The following is a 22,264-nucleotide window of genomic DNA, read 5'->3' as shown; positions in this document are numbered from 1 at the left end:
TGTTCCTTCACTTAAATAATGATAACAAGTGTCTAATTTTTTAGAATTCAGATGTGAATTTGTCATTCCCTATAATAATATACAGTAACTGATAACAAAACGTTCCGATGGCAAAACAAAATCTTAAACAGCGGTTGCCATTAGAAAGTAAAAATTTACCAGAGGAGATACCACAGCTATCTCCTATTCTAAGTGTAGGGAAATAACACAGTGGCAGAGATATAATTGCTACATTATTTATTGGTAACTGTCACTTTTTAAATGTGACTGTGATGCTGTCTCACAGGTTGCGAGCAGACTAATTCACTCACATGGTAATAGAAATCAAAGGAACATTAAAAGGTCATGGTGTGTTCAAATGGATTCACTTGTAAGATATAACTGTAGTGTGAAGCTTGGCTATCTCCTCTTGTTTATTTGCTATTATGCACGCCCGATAATAAATAACCCTAGATCAAAAGGTACATTAGTGCGAGAATGAGAATTTACTTAGGGTGCAGAACTCCATGAATACTAATGAAGGATACTTGAATTGTTTCCACTTATCCATCCCTATTGTAATGAATGGCTAGCAATTACATTATATATATTACTATAACTGGATTACTTGTGTATGCATATGAAGTAGAATGTTAATTTCAAAGCAAGCTTTGTTTCATGTTCAACACTGGACATTCACAGGTCAATTGGCCACTGCTACTCATCAAAACCCACCTGGGTGGAGATACCTGTCAGCTTGTTTGCTGTGAGCAAGATCTACAAATACTGGTTTAAGGGAATAATCCTTCTTCTCTGAACTGCTTGGATTCTGATGGGGGAATCCATAGTGATTGACTGAGGTCCCCAAAGCCATTTTGGGAAGCCTTGAGAGATTTATGGAAAACTAGCAGATTACTACAGCATTGCTTACAAACTTTAATTGCTCAGACACTGTGACAGTGACTACCATAGGTCTAAAATTCAGAATATAGAGATTCTGATTCCAAACCTAAAGATCTTGGGAAGTTGGGACTAGACCTTCAGATGGTGTGTGTGGTACACACACACACACACACACACACACACACACACACACACATGCATGCTCTCTCTTTCTAGTGTACATACACACACACACACACACACACACACTGAAATTCTGTCTACATAGTTAAGTCAAGTGTGTTAGTCTACATGTCTTTTTAGATGGTAGAAGCTAATGTAGCAAAGTAAAGTCAGCAGAGTTATGCTATGGATCTGGCCCTTGAAGACCAGATAATGATGAAGAGGAGTTTGCAATAATTTTCTGGCATGCTGGGTAGCTCTGGCGCAGGCTACTATGAAAATTAACTGAAATGAAGCATGTCAGTCTAAGAAATGACAAGAATAGCACCTACATACTGCATCATCGGCATCCGATGAAGTGAGTTATAGCTCATGAAAGCTTATGCTCAAATAAATTTGTTAGTCTCTAAGGTGCCACAAGTACTCCTTTTCTTATACTGCATCATAACTGCCCTATGTGTAGTGGAATATCTACAGCACATCCATAGTGAAATCTCTGCAAGGAATGCTGGGAACCGTAAACAATAATTAAGAAACCATACTACAAAATTATTGTAGCTTATTAAACCTCAAAGCTCAATGTGTGTTCCTGTGTAGGAGCACAATGCAATGCTAGACTGCTATATAAACTCAGTAGTATTTGCAGAAAATATAATCTTTTTTGTGATTTAGCTAGACAAATAATATATAGCTAAAATAAATATAGATTTCTTTTAGCAAATGTTTGAAGAACAGGGAAAATTGTGGGCAACCTGTTATCCTGATTCATTTCCAACTAATGCATTAGTGAAAGTCCCATTACTTGGGACATTTAAAACTAGACTTTAAAAAAAAAAAAAAAAGCACTGACAAACATCCTGTACAGAGCAATCAAGCATTGGCAGGGAAATGGACTGGATGATAATAGATCTTTTAAAACCAACTTACAAGGTTCTATAACTATTGTAGATACAAAAAGAACCAGAAGAGAAAATGTTTGTGTAGTAACAAATTGGCCAAGGAAACTCCAGTTTCCATCACTGTGAGAACTGGCTTTACAGTCACCAGTGGACTACAGGTCACACACCAGGTCTCCTCCATCAAGGTCAAATCCTACATTATAACTGAGTAGCCCTCAATTTGACTGCCCAGTTGTTGAAAGGTAGGGCTCTGTAAGGAAGGGATACTCAGAGGCAGCAGTTAAGAACATTATTTTATAGAGAACACCAAATGTGGTAGGTTTTTCTAACAGGGCACCATAAGGAAATCTTTCTGATACTGGTGCAAAGATAGTAGTAATAGCTCTTGTAAACTCCAGGAATCAGATTTAGAGCTGCACACACTTAAACCAAGTCTGAATGTAACTCCAGCCCTTTCTAATGCTTAGACTTCACGCAAGGCTTCAATCTGAGCCTCAGTTACTTCACAGTCTAAAATGGTACCACAGCCATCACACAGTATAAATGCAGGAAGTACAGACTGGCGTCATAGCTTATATAGTTTAACTCTTCTGGGCAGTCAAACTCCTCAGGCTACCTGACACAATTTAATCCTCCAGGCACTCACATTATCACCATTTTTACTTTTCTGCACCACATCCTTACTGTTCCTATTGCTCAAAGTGTAGTAGGTTCTATAGTGACAACTGCATGGGTCAGAAGGTGTTGGAGTTCGGAGCTGTTAGCTGAGGAAAAACTGTATCTTCCAGAAGGGCAAAAGCCTTCTTCGGGACCCTAAAGGATTTCCTCTCTAAGGGGAACAGTAAGTTCCATGAGCTCATTCTACCCTTGTTATGTCCCACTCCCAAACACCTATGGAATGGCAGTGGTGCAAGCAGATCTTTTTAACTTCTGGATTTTGGAAGGGGAGTTCTACCTTTCTGCACTTTTCCCTATACTTCTGAGGGCCGCAGACACCTCTTGCTTTTTTGATTAGCTGCTAAAATTTGCATATTTTTGCCTGCCATTGGAGACATCTATCTTTCTTTGTCGGGACAGGGGGCATCTGGCTGGCTAGTCTACACTGGCAACCCATATGGGCTGATCTACACTGGCAATGCTAAAGCACTGCTGTGGCAGCGTAAAAAACCCCACCTCCACGAGGGGCATAGCTCCCAGTGCTGGGGCACTGTTTACACTGGCGCTTTCAGCACTGGAACTTGCTGTGCTCAGGGGTGTGTTTTTCACACCCCTGAGCAAGAAAGGTGCAGCACTGTTAATTGGCAGCGTAGACAAGCGCTAGGGCTTCCTTGTCTCTTCCTGGATTGGGCAACACTGCAGGAAGTGAGTGCAGCAAACAACAACAAGTTCCCCCACTCCTGCTCAGGAATATCAAGACCTGGGTGAGCAGGAGGGGAGAGCGTTGCAACTGGAGAAAGAAAGAGCAAGAGCTATAAGAGGTTTTCAGTAAGTTTCAATAACCATTTTGGGAAAAAACTGAAAATGGTAAATTTGAACACATCAAAATTAAGTCCTATACACTTAATATTTTTTCACAAAAATATATTTTTATTTTTGACCAGCTCTAGTATCAATTTGTAAATATTGGCTGATTGTTTTTAAATTTTCAGCTTCCTTGTTTTCAAATGTTTTACACATTGCTCACTAGTCAAGATTTGTTGGATCACATGGTATTGATTTTTCTCTCTTAAGCTTATTAAGAAAGAGAGCACAGAATGCTGAATGCTAAAAATGCACGTCTGGTACAAATTCATGCCATTTTTGGAATTAGCGGACATTTTCAAGAATACTTGGTAGGTGTCTATCCTGTGAAGAACAAATGGCATGACCCCACAAATAGCAGCAGATTGAATTTAAGTAATTTATTCATGAACATATTTGCAAAGCATTTATTTCAATATTTAATCAGCTATATATTTTTTTTCCCAAGAAAACAAAATCAGTGGAGGATTTTTTTTTTAAAAAAAATCACACACACACACACACACACACCCCCCCCCCCCCCCCAAATTCAATGGAACAGATTGAAACGTGAAAAACAAGAGACAAATGTTGCGATAAGCTTTGATAGCATCCCTTTAAAATCTTTTCTAGGATTGTGAAGTTATTTTAAAAAAGCTCTTTTATTAAATAAATCAAATAAGATACTCCCCCTGCACAAAAAAAAAAAAAAAACCCTCCAATCCCCTGAACATGTTCACTAGCTAGTTTTTTCCCCTCAGAGCTGTAATTTACAAGGCAACCTCATAGTATCGCTGTAATTACAGAAGATGCTATTCCATTAACAACTAGTGTTGGGAGAAAGCAGAAAGAAAATAAACTAAGGAAGAAACAAAAAAAAATCCTGTGTATCATTTAAACAACCCCATTCATAATGGTGTTTGCTGTTTCAGTGATGAGGCTTTATTTCTTATTGGAGCCAGAAAAGCAATACAGTCAAAACGAAGTTGTCTTTTGGGGTCAACTGAAGTGGATTCTTGACAAGGTCATTCAATCACTTATGAATGCACCTATTCCTAGAGGGCAAGACCTCCATTGGCAGTAAGATACAATTGCTGGGCAATGAATAAGAAAGAGAAAGAGAGCCTGAGTGCATTTCCTTTAAAAAAAGGGTGAGTCTAGCAGAGGTCAGCATTCTGTCTCTGTCTGTTCTGTTCCCAGAACACAGACAACAACTTCAGGCAAATCTGACACAGCATGCTCTGTACTAGTGATTTGCTTCCCTTGTACATCATCCTTTCTGCACTCATACCCTTTAAATACCCTTCTCTGTGAACTGAGAATGGTTCACATACCTGCATTTCCCAAGGTGACAACTTGACACAATCCAACTCCCCATTTAGAAAAAGATATGAAATAACCTCCCTCTCCCACTATTGAGAAATTCACCTTGAGATTTGATTTCACTTCCTGCCAGACTTAATGGATTTGAAAGCAATGAACCAAAGGGTGCACCTCCTGTTTAGGTTCAGTTGCAGAGAAGAATGCTGTAGGATAAGATTTCAGTAAATGTGGAACACGCTGTTATACACAGTAGAAACTTCTTCTGAAATAACTATTGAAGAATAATGAAGGAACAGTGAAAACTGCCATCCTATTTTGGCTGCCCTAACTTCAGGAACACTGCAAGCACAAGGTAAAAATGCCACTAGAGGTCCACTTATATAATAGTAGAAAGCCGATATGCCGCAGAAGTAGGTATGTAGCTTGTGTGTGAGATCATGAGAATTATTATTTGTTATGTGCACAAACAATAAGCTGTACAATACTCCAGGATATATAAATGCAACACCTACAATCTCTTGCTACCATGAACACTGGCATCCCCACAATGAATGTTACACAAATGAACCAATAATGATCATTTAATAGGCTCTCCAAAGCTCTTCAGACTGAAATTCACCACACTACGTTGATGTATTCACATACATGTATATATGTATTCAGACAAAAGACAAATATGCAGCAATGAGTATGAATCATGTGCTTGACAAATAACGTATGTGAACGAGAAACGTATGTTTCTTAGAAAGAAGTGTCAATTTATTTCATTTCCCCCCCACCTCTCTTTTCTGTATGAATAGCTTGAAAGTACAGAAAAGTGGTTCACAGATGAAGCATGAACAATGCATACTCTAGGTGGAGATTAATGTAATATCTTTCTAATGTAATATATTTTGCTAAATAAAAAGTAATTATTCACTCTATTGTAGCACTTTTTGGATAGAAAAATAATATATTTTCAGGAAGATCACAGCTAGATTTGCCAATTCAAAGGTTTACTTAAATGTAATTTCCCACACATTAGGCTTGAAAACATTTTGCTTAATATTCTTTTTTAATTCTTATTTTTATTTTATTTTATTTATTAAAGTATTCTAATTCTTAATCTTTAAAAATAACATTTTAAAATAAAATGTTTCAAATTATGGCCATCTTGGTAGCCTGACTGCAACACACAAGGTGTAATTGCTATGCTGGGTTTTTCCCCCCTCGGAGACACATACCTGAGTGATTAAGTGATTCAGGAAGATTCTTCCCCCACTTATCATCTACTAAATTATATTCCTTGATCGTGTTAAAGAGTTTAACAAATTGCTGAAGACTGTTCTTTATTCAGGAAAAGGCAGTTTTCTTAGTACAATAAACTGAAGCCCAGTATGAATGGATCACAATATTAAATAAATCAAACCTTCTGTGTAAATTTTCAAAATCCTACACACGAGGGCAGGATTGGTACTTACATTCATACCAACATATCAAATGTTATATTTTGATCGGTCCCTGTTCAGTCAAACCCGCACCAAAAATATTTTTGGGATATTATCCATCAAAGTTTTATATTGTTAGTTCCTCATCTCTTCTCTCCCCCCGCCTCACAAAGAGAAAAAATATTTATTCAGGATAATGTAGCAGATGCCTCTTTTCCTTATTGAGGAGCCTTCTGCATTAAGTATCCTTCACGCTAACCCATTTCCCATGGGAAAACTGCAGCATTTCTAAGGCTGGGTCCAGAGAGTAGCTTCTAGACTGTAGGACCATTACCAAGCAGCACAAGTTGTATGTTAGAAACCCCACTGCTGCCTTACTCCCTATAGAACTGAAGAAAATTGGAGCATCCCCTTGTGCTTTTACTGTTTCCATAGAAGTTAACGCAGAGATTGTCGATTCTGCGGGGCTGCCACAGAGTTTACAATCACTATGTCAGTAGCAAACTCCACACTGCCTGAGGAAGCTGTGGAACATCAGGTTCCCTCAAAACTCTTACAGGGGTGTGTTGTAAAACCACTTTATGCACTCCTCCCACACAACCACTACAAAAGAACCTCACTCCCTCCCGACCATGCACTTCTTCCAAGAGACCACCATACTCTAAAATGAAGAATGTAAACTATCTGTAGAGTTTCAGAGTAACAGCCGTGTTAGCCTGTATTCGCAAAAAGTAAAGGAGTACTTGTGGCACCTTAGAGACTAACCAATTTATTTGAGCATAAGCGTATGCTCAAATAAATTGGTTAGTCTCTAAGGTGCCACAAGTACTCCTTTACTTTTTATCTGTAGAGTGTACAGATTCTGAATTAACCACTATGGGACTGTAAGTTCTACAGGGATGGGGACTGAAGAAGATGCGGAGCTTCTACGTTCTCTCCCGGTTTCATGGGAGCTTATACTCCATGCAGAGATCAGTGCAGAGATTAAACTCTGCAGGTGGTAGGATGGATCATAGAACTTCTGCAAGTACTGGGATGTAAACAGTCAGAAAATGAAGACATTTCATGTGTACAACTATGTCCATTATGTGACACTGCCATCTTGACAAAAACAGCAGGTTTTCCGATTGAACAAAATTAGGAAAATGGCATACTGGCAACCATATTTGTTAACTGCAGCTTGACTGAGTGAGTTGTGTAGTATGTCTAAGATTTTGTGAAGTCAGTAGTGATCTTGTTTATCATGTAACTGAAAATGAGATGCCTTTTATGTAGCTGTTGCACTGACTTCTAGCACCTGACATTATACTTCACAGAAAGTACTATACTATTGTAAGTATTATAGTAACACCCATTGAGGATTATGGCTCATTATTCTAGGCTCTGTACATGCTTCCTGCCTTAAAAAGCAACAGACAAAGGAAAGGACATGAGTGGCTTCCACAACCAAAAAAAGATATAGTGACCTTCCACCACTGACAAAAATCCACCAGCGTCAGGAACCCCCTTGCTTCTGTGCTATGAATTACACTACATTAGCGCCTCCAAAGGAATATCAGAACACAAATTCCACAAATAGGAAGCAAAAAGAAAAGGAGGACTTGTGGCACCTTAGAGATTAACAAATTTATTTGAGCATAAGCTTTCGTGAGCTACAGCTCACTTCATCGGATGCAACAGAGACTGCTGAATTGGCTCTCTTGTTGGAGTCTGTTGCATCTGATGAAGTGAGCTGTAGTTCACGAAAGCTTATGGTCAAATAAATTTGTTAGTCTCTAAGGTGCCTCAAGTCCTCCTTTTCTTTTTGCAGATACAGACTAACACGGCTGCTACTCTGAAACAAATAGGAAGAATGCTCAACTGCCACTGTTCATCCTTGAAAGTTCAACGAAAGCTGCCAAATATCAGAGCACCTAAAATTAAAATCTTATCCACCCCCAGAGGCAAACGAGTGGAAGAGCTGATGAAACATTATGAACTTCCATTGGCTGCTACCATTAACACATTAGCTCCTATATACTTCCTTCCTCTCACTGCCCTTGCAGATCACCAAGGTTCTCTGATGCTCTGTACTGGATGAAACAGGAAGGAAACATGATTCAATCTAGATTACCTCCAACACAAAGATTTCCTGAAATCATACCAAATAATTCAATGATCACCTTACAATAGACCACAGTGAATGTAGAATCCTGCAGCATTTACTGTGTACCTTATGAGAAGTGCAGTAAGGACCTGTCCAAAGCCCACTGAAGTCAATGCAAGTCTTTACATTCTCTTCAGTGGACTTTGGATCAGGTCTATAAACTAGGCAAGGACTTCTGTTGAATCCCACTTCATTCCCTGTGCATGTTCACTACATATTTTCACTGCACTACTAAGTTAGGAATGTACACATGCACAGCCTATCTTTGTTCAAAACACTGCTACAGAGTGTTAAAAATCAATATGCTGTACCTGCAAAAAATGTGATTTTCAAAGGATCACTACTTGATCAAACCAAAAACAATTTTCACCAGAAGACTCCAGGACATTTCACTTCAAAGAGAGATATTTCCTTATCCAACTTCAGATTTCTTTCCCAGACACTTTGGCACTGGAATTATTAAAAAAAAAACAACTCACAAAAATTAATACAGTTAAAACTTTCAGTTATAAGGCCAAAAATAGAGTGAGAGAGGAATTGGGAGGCAAAGGAAAGGAAGAAAGCATTTTAAGAGGAGATTTGGACAGAAAGGGAGTCAATGAGGCAGAGAAGCACAGGTAGGCTGATCAAGAAGGGAATAGTTTCAGAAGGGCAGGCTTTTGATCCTACCAGGGATAGAGAGGAATTGAGTACTAGAGGAATGGAGGAAGAGAGACTGGGTCTGTGAAGTGGGCAAGGATAAGACAATGCAGAGATTTAAAAATAACTAAATGTTCAGATTATAGTATAGTTGCTTGGAACTAAAAGTTAGAGGCCACATCTCTGTAAATTAAGGACTGACATAATATATGTTACACTTAATGGGTTAAAGTGGACCACTTTCACCTTGACTTGCGCTCAGCCATTTGTTGATATTACAAACAGTAAAAGTACATGAAATTGAAAGCAAGGACACAGGCACACAACCTTTTAAAAAAGGTCTCTCCCCCCCAGCTCAGTTTTAATTAATCCAATTAATTACATATTAGTTCTGGAGAAAATTACACTAATCCAAGAAACCATTTCACTCAGGAAATGAATAAGTCAATAGAAGAGTTATACCAAAAATCCATCCAAAATCTCTGCCACTAAATTTTAAAAAGATGAATTAATTCATACTCTGTTTTCTTATGTATATTGTACAAGAGACCAATTGGCTGAGATTTACAGAGGTATTATAGTTACTTCAGGGGTTTTTTTAATGGCCATAAAGTCTTCATAACAAGGGAGTATTTCAGCAGCAAATGGATTTTCTTTTAATGACGTAAAGCATGAAAGAATTAGTAAGAACACATACATAATACACCACTGCAGTAACTCAGTATCTGCCTTTATTAGAGACTCTGGGATTGTGAGGTCAAGGCAGGCTAGAAGGCACAGTACAACTGCCCTCCTGACAGTCACAGTTTGATTCTACAGTAGTTTATACAGGTAGTGAATGTTGAGATACAGTATAAGAATATTTGCAGTAGATCATTTAACTTTTATGCAAGTAATAATAAATGTAAGTAACAGGGATGATGCCTGGTGTTCTTGTGGCATTATTCTGACCTTCTGTACAGAAGATGATTATTTTTAATGAAATCTCAATTATGTGCTTTAAGGCTTGATTATAGTGTGCAGTTTTTTTGGTTATGGGAAAATGAGGGGAGACTGAAGTATTACTTTGATAGATTTTTCAATCAAAAGCTTTAATTATTATGGTCAAGGTGAGCTTCCCATGTCTGCCACATTTTAATTAGTGTTGGAAAAGTAATATGCTGGGGTTGCAACATAGTGCCAAAAGTTATGTGTTTCTGTGCAAATGTGGGGTCGTATACTTATTTTGCTGAGTGTTTGCTGAGTAAGTATCCGAGTGTGTGTTTGCTGGGAGGGCAGTGTGAGAGCCTGAGCGAGTGCCTGATTGGCTGGTAGCCTGCAGGGGGCGGGCATTGGGGCTGTCTGTTTGTTTGTTTCAGGGAAGCCTGGCTGAAATAGCCAGAGCTTCGGGAACTAGCTGAGCGGCGGCGAACCAGCTGAGCAGCGGGGAACAGCAGAGCAGCACACAGCAGGAGTTTGCCTGGGAGTTCGCCTGGAGTGAGCCCAGTGAGGCTTACATCTTGCCAACTTCTCCGAGGAAGCTCATAGTAGGAAGGTGATATGGAAGGGGCGGGGGGTTCAGCTGCTGTGACCTGCACTGGATGTGCCATGTTTGTCTTTCTTCCACAGGACAGAAGCGACTTGTCTGTACAAAGTGCAAGCTGGTCTCCATATTGGAAGAGAAGATTGAAGGTCTGGAGCAACAGATAACAACCCTGCGTTGCATACGAGAAACTGAGGATTTTCTGGACAAAAGTCAGGATATGCTTCTACGGGCACAAAGCTCTAAAGATTTAGAGCAGGTTGCACAGCGGAGCCAAGAGGCCAGTGAAGAAGCTTGGCAACATGTGACCTCCAGAAGAAGAAGGGGGAATGTCCGGGTTCCAGCAACGCGGACACAGGTAACTAACCGCTTTCACGTTCTCTCCACAGGTACCTTTGCGGAGAGTGGTCCAGATGATATGTCTGGGGGGAGAAAGCAGAAGGAGACTCCGCTGGTTGGAAGGCATGAGATGCACTGTCCTGATATGGGGGGTTCCACGACCACCACTCCCAAGAGAAGGAGGCGGGTGGTGGTGGTCGGGGACTCTCTCCTCCGGGGGACTGAGTCATCTATCTGCCGCCCTGACCGGGAAAACCGAGAAGTCTGCTGCTTGCCAGGGGCTAAGATTCGCGATGTGACGGAGAGACTGCCGAGACTCATCAAGCCATCGGATCGCTACCCCTTCCTGCTTCTCCACGTGGGCACCAATGATACTGCCAAGAATGACCTTGAGCGGATCACTGCGGAGTACGTGGCTCTGGGAAGAAGGATAAAGGAGTTTGAGGCGCAAGTGGTGTTCTCGTCCATCCTCCCCGTGGAAGGAAAAGGCCGGGGCAGGGACCGTCGAATCGTGGAAGTCAACGAATGGCTACGCAGGTGGTGTCGGAGAGAAGGCTTTGGATTCTTTGACCATGGGATGGTATTCCATGAAGGAGGAGTGCTGGGCAGAGACGGGCTCCATCCTACGAAGAGAGGGAAGAGCATCTTTGCGAGCAGGCTGGCTAACCTAGTGAGGAGGGCTTTAAACTAGGTTCACCGGGGGAAGGAGACCAAAGCCCTGAGGTAAGTGGGAAAGCGGGATACCGGGAGGAAGCACAGGCAGGAACGTCTGTGAGGGGAGGGCTCCTGCCTCATACTGAGAATGAGGGGCGATCAGCAGGTTATCTCAAGTGCTTATATACGAATGCACAAAGCCTTGGAAACAAGCAGGGAGAACTGGAGGTCCTGGTGATGTCAAGGAATTATGACGTGATTGGAATAACAGAGACTTGGTGGGATAACTCACATGACTGGAGTACTGTCATGGACGGTTATAAACTGTTCAGGAAGGACAGGCAGGGCAGAAAAGGTGGGGGAGTAGCACTGTATGTAAGGGAGCAGTATGACTGCTCAGAGCTCCGGTACGAAACTGCAGCAAAACCTGAGTGTCTCTGGATTAAGTTTAGAAGTGTGAGCAACAAGAGTGATGTAGTGGTGGGAGTCTGCTATAGACCACCGGACCAGGGGGATGAGGTGGATGAGGCTTTCTTCCAGCAACTCGCAGAAGCTACTAGATCGCACGCCCTGGTTCTCATGGGTGACTTTAATTTTCCTGATATCTGCTGGGAGAGCACTACAGCGGTGCATAGACAATCCAGGAAGTTTTTGGAAAGCTAGGGGACAATTTCCTGGTGCAAGTGCTAGACGAGCCAACTAGGGGGGAGCTTTTCTTGACCTGCTGCTCACAAACAGGGAAGAATTAGTGGGGGAAGCAAAAGTGGACGGGAATCTGGGAGGCAGTGACCATGAGTTGGTTGAGTTCAAGATCCTGAAAGGGATCTTTCCTGAAAGGGAAGAAAGGTAAGCAGCAGGATACGGACCCTGGACTTCAGGAAAGCAGACTTCGACTCCCTCAGGGAACGGATGGGTAGGATCCCCTGGGGGACTAACATGAAGGGGAAAGGAGTCCAGGAGAGCTGGCTGTATTTCAAGGAATCCCTGTTGAGGTTACAGGGACAAACCATCCCGATGAGTCAAAAGAATAGTAAATATGGCAGGCGACCAGCTTGGCTTAACGGTGAAATCCTAGTGGATCTTAAACATAAAAAAGAAGCTTACAAGAAGTGGAAGGTTGGACATATGACCAGGGAAGAGTATAAAAATATTGCTCGGGCATGTAGGAATGAAATCAGGACGGCCAAATCGCACCTGGAGCTGCAGCTAGCAAGAGATGTCAAGAGTAACAAGAAGGGTTTCTTCGGGTATGTTGGCAACAAGAAGAAAGCCAAGGAAAGTGTGGGCCCCTTACTGAATGAGGGAGGCAACCTAGTGACAGAGGATGTGGAAAAAGCTAATGTCCTCAATGCTTTTTTTGCCTCTGTCTTCACTAACAAGGACAGCTCCCAGACTGCTGCGCTGGGCATCACAACATGGGGAGTAGATGGCCAGCCCTCTGTGGAGAAAGAGGTGGTTAGGGACTATTTAGAAAAGCTGGACGTACACAAGTCCATGGGGCCGGACGAGTTGCATCCGAGAGTGCTAAAGGAATTGGCGGATGTGATTGCAGAGCCATTGGCCATTATCTTTGAAAACTCGTGGTGAACGGGGGAAGTCCCAGATGACTGGAAAAAGGCTAATGTAGTGCCAATCTTTAAAAAAGGGAAGAAGGAGGATCCTGGGAACTACAGGCCAGTCAGCCTCACCTCAGTCCCCGGAAAAATCGTGGAGCAGGTCCTCAAGGAATCAATCCTGAAGCACTTACATGAGAGGAAAGTGATCAGGAACAGTCAGCATGGATTCACCAAGGGTAGGTCATGCCTGACTAATCTAATCACCTTCTATGATGAGATTACTGGTTCTGTGGATGAAGGGAAAGCAGTGGATGTATTGTTTCTTGACTTTAGCAAAGCTTTTGACACGGTCTCCCACAGTATTCTTGTCAGCAAGTTAAAGAAGTATGGGCTGGATGAATGCACTATAAGGTGGGTAGAAAGTTGGCTAGATTGTCGGGCTCAACGGGTAGTGATCAATGGCTCCATGTCTAGTTGGCAGCCGGTGTCAAGTGGAGTGCCCCAGGGGTCGGTCCTAGGGCCGGTTTTGTTCAATATCTTCATAAATGATCTGGAGGATGGTGTGGATTGCACTCTCAGCAAATTTGCGGATGGTACTAAGTGGGGGAGTGGTAGATACGCTGGAGGGCAGGGATAGGATACAGAAGGACCTAGACAAATTGGAGGATTGGGCCAAAATAAATCTGATGAGGTTCAATAAGGATAAGTGCAGGGTCCTGCACTTAGGACGGAAGAACCCAATGCACAGCTACAGACTAGGGACCGAATGGCTCAGCAGCAGTTCTGAGGAAAAGGACCTAGGCGTTACAGTGGACGAGAAGCTGGATATGAGTCAGCAGTGTGCCCTTGTTGCCAAGAAGGCCAATGGCATTTTGGGATGTATAAGTAGGGGCATAGCGAGCAGATCGAGGGACGTGATCGTTCCCCTCTATTCGACATTGGTGAGGCCTCATCTGGAGTACTGTGTCCAGTTTTGGGCCCCACACTACAAGAAGGATGTGGATAAATTGGAGAGAGTCCAGCGAAGGGCAACAAAAATGATTAGGGGTCTGGAACACATGACTTATGAGGAGAGGCTGAGGGAACTGGGATTGTTTAGTCTGCAGAAGAGAAGAATGAGGGGGGATTTGATAGCTGCTTTCAACTACCTGAGAGGTGGTTCCAGAGAGGATGGTTCTAGACTATTCTCAGTGGTAGAAGAGGACAGGACAAGGAGTAATGGTCTCAAGTTGCAGTGCGGGAGGTTTAGGTTTGATATTAGGAAAAACTTTTTCACTAGGAGGGTGGTGAAACACTGGAATGCGTTACCTAGGGAGGTGGTAGAATCTCCTTCCTTAGAAGTTTTTAAGGTCAGGCTTGACAAAGCCCTGGCTGGGATGATTTAATTGGGGATTGGTCCTGCTTTGAGCAGGGGGTTGGACTAGATGACCTCCTGAGGTCCCTTCCAACCCTGATATTCTATGATTCTATGATTTGCAGGGGTGCTATAACCATGAATTATATTAGCCCAATATTAACAAAGAGCCAGGATCCTACAATTCACTGCATGAGGGTGCACTGGAGAGCCCCACTGACTTCAAAGAGGTCCTGCACCCCTGCAGAAATGTGCTCAAAGGTGGCGAATTGCAAGATGAGTGCCAAAGCATGTAAAGTATAAAAAGAACCATGTGTGCAATTCATAATGTTTAATATGTTTGTCAAACCAAGTACATCTGAGTGTCTTTGTTATTTCAGAATTATTCAATTAATATTATTTTAAAATTTGTCTCTATGGACTAATAAGTTATATTCAAAATGTGAGTTGTGTGGCTTGTCATTGATCAAGTAAGTCACATGGCACAGAACTGTTTCTGCTCCCCGACTGGATGAGCATGCACATAGGTGCGAGAAGAAGGGATGCGGGGGGTGCTGGTCCTGCACCCACCCCAACTGTGGCCCCAGCCTTGGCCTCCTTACCCCTGTCCGGGTCCGCCGCTCCTGGAGACACGGCTCTGCTCCCGGCCCCAGCTCGGGGCGGGGGGCGTGGACAGGGGTAAGAGGGATGGCTTTCAGCACCCCTACTATTAAAATTTTTTCCAGTGCCACTAAGCAGGAACGCATTCCAGTGTGAACATTGACATGCATACATTTAAAATGTGCTTTCTGAGAATGCCCATGCAAGCACATTTGAAATAGGATTTCCATAAATATTTGGGCAATAAAATTAAACGGCTTCGACATCACTAAAAGTGAACACAAAAGAGGAGGCTGGAGTGTTTTCCCTTTAAAAGTTCAATCCAAATGTTTGGGACATTTTTATGTTATTTGCCTAACTCTACTTACAGCTAACTGGCAGAAAATATTTTGGGAGATGCTTATACTTAACATTTCATGTGTCAAAGAGGCAACTTACTGTAGTGCACTGAATAATTAACAAAGTGAGTTCAGAATATATACTCTAGAAATATCGTTGCTGGAAAGGATTGGGGCAAGGAGGCTTGGGAGGTGGCATTTTAAATGGGAGTGGAAGTTGGCCTCTGCCATGTGTTTTCACTTGCATTAGAATTTAGCACACTATTGTATTATGCATTAGGAAGTTTTATCTGAGATGCTTCATAACAAATACCATGATGGCATACCTAACTGAAACACAAATGGCAGCAAACAGCAGAAGGATAGTATGTTGAAGGCCCAGTGTTTATCTGGTACTGCTAGTTCCATAATCACAACATGAACGGCCGCAGTACTTTCAATTCCTTATCTGAAGGGAGAAATTTCCTTCCTCCAGGCCCCAGAGGTGATGTTGGGAGATACAGCAGAAGCCATAACTGCCCAAATCCACTGCCTAGGAAGGGAGGACGCTTTTGTGGTTATAGCTCTGGGCTGGGGCTTATGGGCTCCATTACTAGCTCTGCCAAGCACTTCCTGAATCACACTGGGCAAGTTACTTACTCTGTGCCTCAGTTTCACACCTAAAATACAGATAATAATATTTCCCTACTTCCAAAGGAATAATACATTCACTAATGTATGTGAAGGAAAGAAAAAGTTTTAAATAAGACCACAATCAAAAGTTCCTTGTGAGAAGTCAAACAAACAAACAAAAACAAAAAGACATGCCCATAGAATTAATAAACAAAAAAATTTCCTTGCTAAGGGATTTATTTCAATTGAGAGGAAAAATTGCAGCGAAGCATGTCCATGTTCTCTCAGAGTTTGGCTCAGATGCTCATCATAGCTATGATCCACAAAACCATTACAAAAACAAAAGTATTACAGAATAATCAAAGAAAGAAGGTTTACTTGCTATGTTTGAGGAGAGACCATCAGCAAACTCTGCTTTCTTCCAGGTCTCTCTCAGCTGTGGAGGAGGAAGATTTTATATATTCCCTGACCTTCCAACATGTCTTGCAAAAGGCTAGGGCTATAATATGACCACGAGAGAGGACAGTATTTCCCAGAAAACCTGTGGTCTCCTGGATGTCAGAAAGAGACCAACTGGAAACTACTCTGAGTCAGCCTTGTCCCTCACTGCTGAGGGAAGAAGGGAGTTCCAGCCCACTCACTTCACAGAGCTCAGACCCTGGACACTAAACGTGGAATGGTGTCTTCTTTAAAAACTCCAGACCACTCCCTAAGACCACTTCTCCCCCCTTCAATGACCACATTCCCTGTCCCAGTGGTACTTTTAAGGAGCAAATCTGGAATAGAATAGAGCTAGCTGAGAAGAACTCCCCCACAAGTATTAAAGGGCCTGCACATCCAATAATTAGCCCAACACTGGATCAATTTCCAATTCCAGAATCTCCGTCCTAACTTTATTGATGCAATCATACTCACAATGCTGAAAAACTATACACCTGAAAGTGTATAAAGCTGGGTTATAACAACGTTAAAAAATAAAAAGAGTTGATGAAGACCAGGAACATGTTGTACAGCACACTGAGGGGGCTACTGATAGGTTAGTATATAGATCATGTCACCTCTCTCTTCTGCTCCCCACTCCTACTCAACTGGTTGCAGCTATTGTACCAACAAAGAGCAACCAGGCACCAGGACATATAATCCTTAATTCAGACCTCACAGGAAAAGACTGAGGATATTCAACTCCAATTCCAACCAACAATGATATGTAGAAAAAATACTGAAGAATAACTGAAAAAATAACTGAAGAATTTAGCTAATTCACAGAAGTGAGAAACTGAAGTACCTTCAGAATGAGATGTGAGACACACAAGTGCTACTGTTTAGTCTATGCCTCCCTGTTCTTATATCTGTTGGGTGAAATCTTTGTCCAGCTGAAGTCAATGGGAATTTTGTCATTAACTTCAATGACTTTTACCGCTGGAGTTTCTCTAATCCTGCCTTACAGCTTTCTATACTGACATTTTAAACAACAGTTCCAAGTATTCACAAAATAATTAATAGATAATTGGGAAATTTCTTTCTTCCTGATTTTAGCTGTTTGGCTAATTATCATCCCTGGAGATTCTTTGATTTAGCAGCAGCAGCAATAATGAATAATTTAAGCATATGGAAAAATCAAACGTGCAGAAAAGAAACTTGTCATGAAATTCCCCTGATGTTCTCTTTTGGCCAACCACTTTGGCCAAACCGTCAGTCACAAATACTGCTACGTCACAGTGATGAGCTGTCACAGCTCAAGCTGTGGTTCACAGCCATAGATTCACTCTTCCTTTCTCTGTCCCAACAAAAGTATCTCTAAAAGAATAAGTTATTAGGATTAATTATCCATGTTGGAAAAACAGACAAAAGACACCCCAAATCCCACTCTCTCTCTTATCCTCTACTTTAAGTCAGAAGTATAAATCAATTATCTATCTATCTGGCACATTACTGCGGTGCAAGAAATCAATACCTGGAGACAATACAAATAATAGACTGAGGGAGATGAATTTACTATTTAATACAAATGGATTTTGACCTTCTAGATAACACTAAAGTTTACTTAAAATTTACTTTGTTTACTTAAACGTATATCAAATTGACAATGAGGTCAGAAATCTCATAGCATGGTTTCAATATCAAAATCATTTTCACCAGTATTACTCTCCCTAACTGTCTTCAGAATGATGACTGTGTTATATTTACAAAGCACATTTTAGGATTTGTTTACGTACATTTCTTAATAGTACAACATCTCTACTAAATGGTGAATTCTCTGTAACATGAAGTCTTTAAACCATGATTTGAGGACTTCAGTAACTCAGCCAGAGGCTAGGGGTCTGTCTCAGAAGTGGTTGAGGTTCTGTGGCCTGCAATGTGCAGGAGGTCAGACTAGGATGATCACAGTGGTCCTTTCTGCCCTTAACATCTATGAGGTTAAATGAGAACGATCAACTAGTTTAAGCTCAAAGTTTGCTCTTTCTTAAACATTTGTATGGAGAATATGCTCTGAATTCTAAATATCCTTCTAAATGTAGTGCTGCAAGGCATTGGAATGAAAGGTTAGATACTTCAGAAAGTTTCAAATAGTTTAGAAAACAAAAACATTTGGTTATATTGGACCTACCTAAAAATAGTTTGAGCTTCCATCCTGCAGCTAGATAAATGCTATTCCCACAGCTGTGCTAATATTATCAATGTTGTTGTAAACAAGGAAGCAAACAAAAAGCTGTGTTAATTTCAAGCTTCATTAGAAACAGAAGGAAAAAAAAATCGATGTTTGCTGAATGGAAATGGACACAATCATAGCAGAAGAAATGTTATTTTTAAGCTTCTAAAACAACATTTCAAAGGCATGGTGCTGAATATCTTGACTCACACTGTATATACTACACTTATATTTCAGCAAGTATAGCCCACTATCATGGGTAACATATCAGATACATACAGCACTACAGTGATATGTAATACATTTAATTGCTACAGAGCAATCAGGATATCTTGCCTACCTTCCTTTTGTCCCCATTGGAAACCAACATCAGTATGATTCTATGGATCGTCTGGCTGGACATTTTGTTAGAGTAGATGTTTTTCATCATTCTCCTGGATCCTAATGATCATAGAATCATAGAACTGGAAGGAACCTCAAGAGGTTATCTAGTCCAGTCCCCTGAACTCATAGCATAACTATTATCTTAATTATGTCACCTTTGTGACGTTGCTAAGTTCCACTGACCAATATACAAAGAAGCCTTTTGAGACATCCTCTAAATCTGGTTCTCTGACATGTCAGTGCATTCCTGCTGACAAGATTCCCAGTCTGACTCTAAATAGCAACATCCATGTTTCTGCATTAGCATATTTATACCTTTTTCTGTATTAAGCCATGACTAGTCAGTATAGATCAATTAATTTAAGGTCATTGGCTTAATCAGTCTGAATAAAGTCCCACTGAATACCCTATCTAGAGATGATTTGCACTTAAAATCTCTCCTTGCACTGTGCTTGGATTTTTTAAAAGTAGCATTTGAATTGAGACATTATTCCTTTTACCAGTAGATGGAGATAGAAGTCCAGCAATTTCTCCAGGAAGCAGCTTTTTGGTGGTCTTTGCCATACTTCAACATTTGTACATATTATCTAACTATGAGGTTAGATTTCTTAACAATAATTATCTAATAATCATAATAATCATTAGATGAGACAGATGGGATTTGTCTACAACTGAAGCCAATCAATCATCTTACCGGGCACAGCCATTCTTATATACTAGTCAAGTATCTCAGCTTTACCCTGGTATTTTTAAAGAAACTTTCATATTCAGAAAAATATTAATGAACTTCAAATAGTGCCAAGTTAAATAGGGGGAAAAAAGTAGTTTTGAAAAAACTGGACCTTGTACTGTCAAATTTCTTAAATGTGTGATCAGTATCCTATTAATTTACAGAATTGTGATTAACAGAGGAATGACAGCATTATAGGATATATGACACCACTGTCCCCAGCACCGTACTGATAACAAGTTTCTGGTTTTCTCTGTGCCATTAGGGGAAATGGGTAAAATTTTCAGAAGCGCATAATTCACTTAGAAGCCTGATATTGACTGCAAATGGAAGCTAGGTTTTGAAAAGACTTAGGTGATTTTGAAAATGTTACCCAATACCATCAAGATGATCACAATGGTCCATTAATCTAGGAAAATGTTAATATTGGGATGAATATAAAAAAGCAGCTATTGTAACAATAATATATTGCATTTATAGCACCTTCAACTGGGAATCTCAAATCACTTCACAAACATTAATTAAGCCTCCCAATAGACCTGTGTGGTAGCTAAATATTATTATCCCTATGTAACAAACTCAGGGTTTGTCTATATGGGAAAGTTCTAAAGATACAAGCTAAGGTGTGAATTTAAGCCAATGCAGTTAACCCGGTATAATCCCCCATAAGGATGCTCTTATTCTGGTATATTTTTTTGGTTCAGCTTGTGGCTTAAGAAGGGGTTTAAGCGTAACCAAAAAAAGGACACTTTTATACTGGAATTAAAGCATTCTTATGGGGGATTATAGTGGTATAACGATACCAGTATAACTGGTAAAACTTTCCTGTGTGGACAAGCTCTTGAAGACAAAAGACCATTCTTCCTCCCCTGAATTTGCTTTAAAATGTCATGTAAAACATACTCAAATGCACTTCAAACAGCTCTACCACTGAAATCTGTTATTCTCAGAGATAATCATCACAGAATTCTGCATACTTAATATCTCCCCCCCCCCCCCAAAAAAAACAACAACATTGCCTGCATTTTGTCCTGCTTTCCAGCTTTTTTAACCTTTTCTTTGGGTACCCTGTAAAGCTGCTAAATGGCTTTTTATATATTCTAAATGGTTCAAGTGGAAGAATGTAGGCGACTGTTAAAATCTTCTGAGTCTTCTGTTCTCTCCCTCTATTGCTGGTTTGTCATTGACCCTACAGACCCTAATTTACTACACATCCCCATGTGTTTGTACTCACAGGAAAACAAAATTGCTATATGCACTTGCACAAAAAAGTCTTGAGTTGGTCTTCAAAATCAGCTAAATTTTCTGCTGTGTGGAGCCAAGAGAAAGGTGGGTGATGTGCTCTGCTCATTATTTGCTAGCTCTATTGGTGGCTAATTAACTTTGGTAATTAAAAACAAACAACGCCTTGCCAACATTGGAAGTAACAGTTACAACAATCAGACAATGAAAAAACACCAAAGATACTGATCTCCAAAATCACTCACTTGAAGGAATGATTATACTGTATTTTCCTTATATGTATAGAGCCATACGCAGTTTCCACATTGGGTCTGGGTATTTTTGGAAATGGGCAGAACTGAAAGAGCAATCTGATTGACTAATAAAGATCACAGCCCTTACAATTTATGGAACAGCTACTGGCAAACTCTGTTTAGCCTTACTCTTCTTTGTCACTCAAAAAAGACAATGGTAGCATTTTGTAAATGAAATAATGCACTGCAGTGAATGTTGGGAGCTTTCTTGATAATTATCAGAGGGGTAGCAGTGTTAATCTGGATCTGTAAAAGCAGCAAAGAGCCCTGTGGCACCTTATAGACTAACAGATGTACTTGAGCATAAGCTTTCGTGGGTGAATACCCACTTCATCGGATGCTTGAGGCACCTGGTCTTTGACTCTTGCATTACAATGCCTCTGAAATGTGCAGTTATCTCACAGCCACTATAACTATAGCCTCAAAAATCCCACCTGTCACGGGGATGTATACACTACACACTAGACCTGTGCTTGAGTGTCCACACTACATTGTAAACCTAGGTTTACAATTGGTAGACCTAGGTCTCACAGCCATGCTAATGCAGCCATACTGTGCTATGGAGACCTTCTGACTCGGATCAGTGGCTTGACCTGTATTCACACTGCAAAAAGACAGGACTTGGACCTGAGTCACAGCAGGATGTGGGCTCTGACTCACTCCCTAGCAGGGTCCGAGGTGCTTGCTGATCTGAATCAGACTAATTTGTGTGTGAATGGAAGGGGAACTTGGGCTCAAATCTGAGCCACAGTCTGGGTTTAGTGTGCACTATAGACACAGTGTCTAGGGATACCTCAGAAGGTGATCTTGTCTATCCGTTCATTTTATTTCTAAGGCACCTATCACGTTGATATCAAATATTCTCCAGATATTTTTAACAAATGATTTTCATAAGCTTTCTTTTCTGTAGCCTGAGATAAAACCTTCGTACTGGGGATAGCTGCAGGGGTTAAAGTAAAGGAGAGCCAAGTGGGCACAGCTTTCCTGCTAATGCTAAAAGCAGATGGAGAGA

General features: G+C 40.9%; 1 protein-coding gene and 1 long non-coding RNA gene across 6 annotated transcripts in view; one reads left to right on the top strand and one right to left on the bottom strand.

Annotated features, from left to right (window-relative positions):
• Window positions 1-10,458, top strand: part of LOC122465705 — a 167,727-nt gene extending 157,269 nt beyond the window's left edge. For both annotated transcript variants that reach the window (XR_006290725.1, XR_006290724.1), the window contains exon 5: window positions 10,337-10,458. This is a non-coding gene — a long non-coding RNA (uncharacterized LOC122465705). The remainder of the gene's footprint in view (window positions 1-10,336) is intronic.
• GALNTL6 (polypeptide N-acetylgalactosaminyltransferase like 6) overlaps window positions 1-22,264 on the bottom strand; it is a 901,649-nt gene that overhangs the window by 95,763 nt on the left and 783,622 nt on the right. The window lies entirely within an intron of this gene.

This window comes from Chelonia mydas, chromosome 4 (assembly GCF_015237465.2).
Source record: "Chelonia mydas isolate rCheMyd1 chromosome 4, rCheMyd1.pri.v2, whole genome shotgun sequence".
Classification (NCBI taxonomy): domain Eukaryota; kingdom Metazoa; phylum Chordata; order Testudines; family Cheloniidae; genus Chelonia; species Chelonia mydas.
The sequence above is the reverse complement of the archived record's forward strand: the minus strand, read 5'-3'. Positions and strand labels throughout refer to the sequence as shown.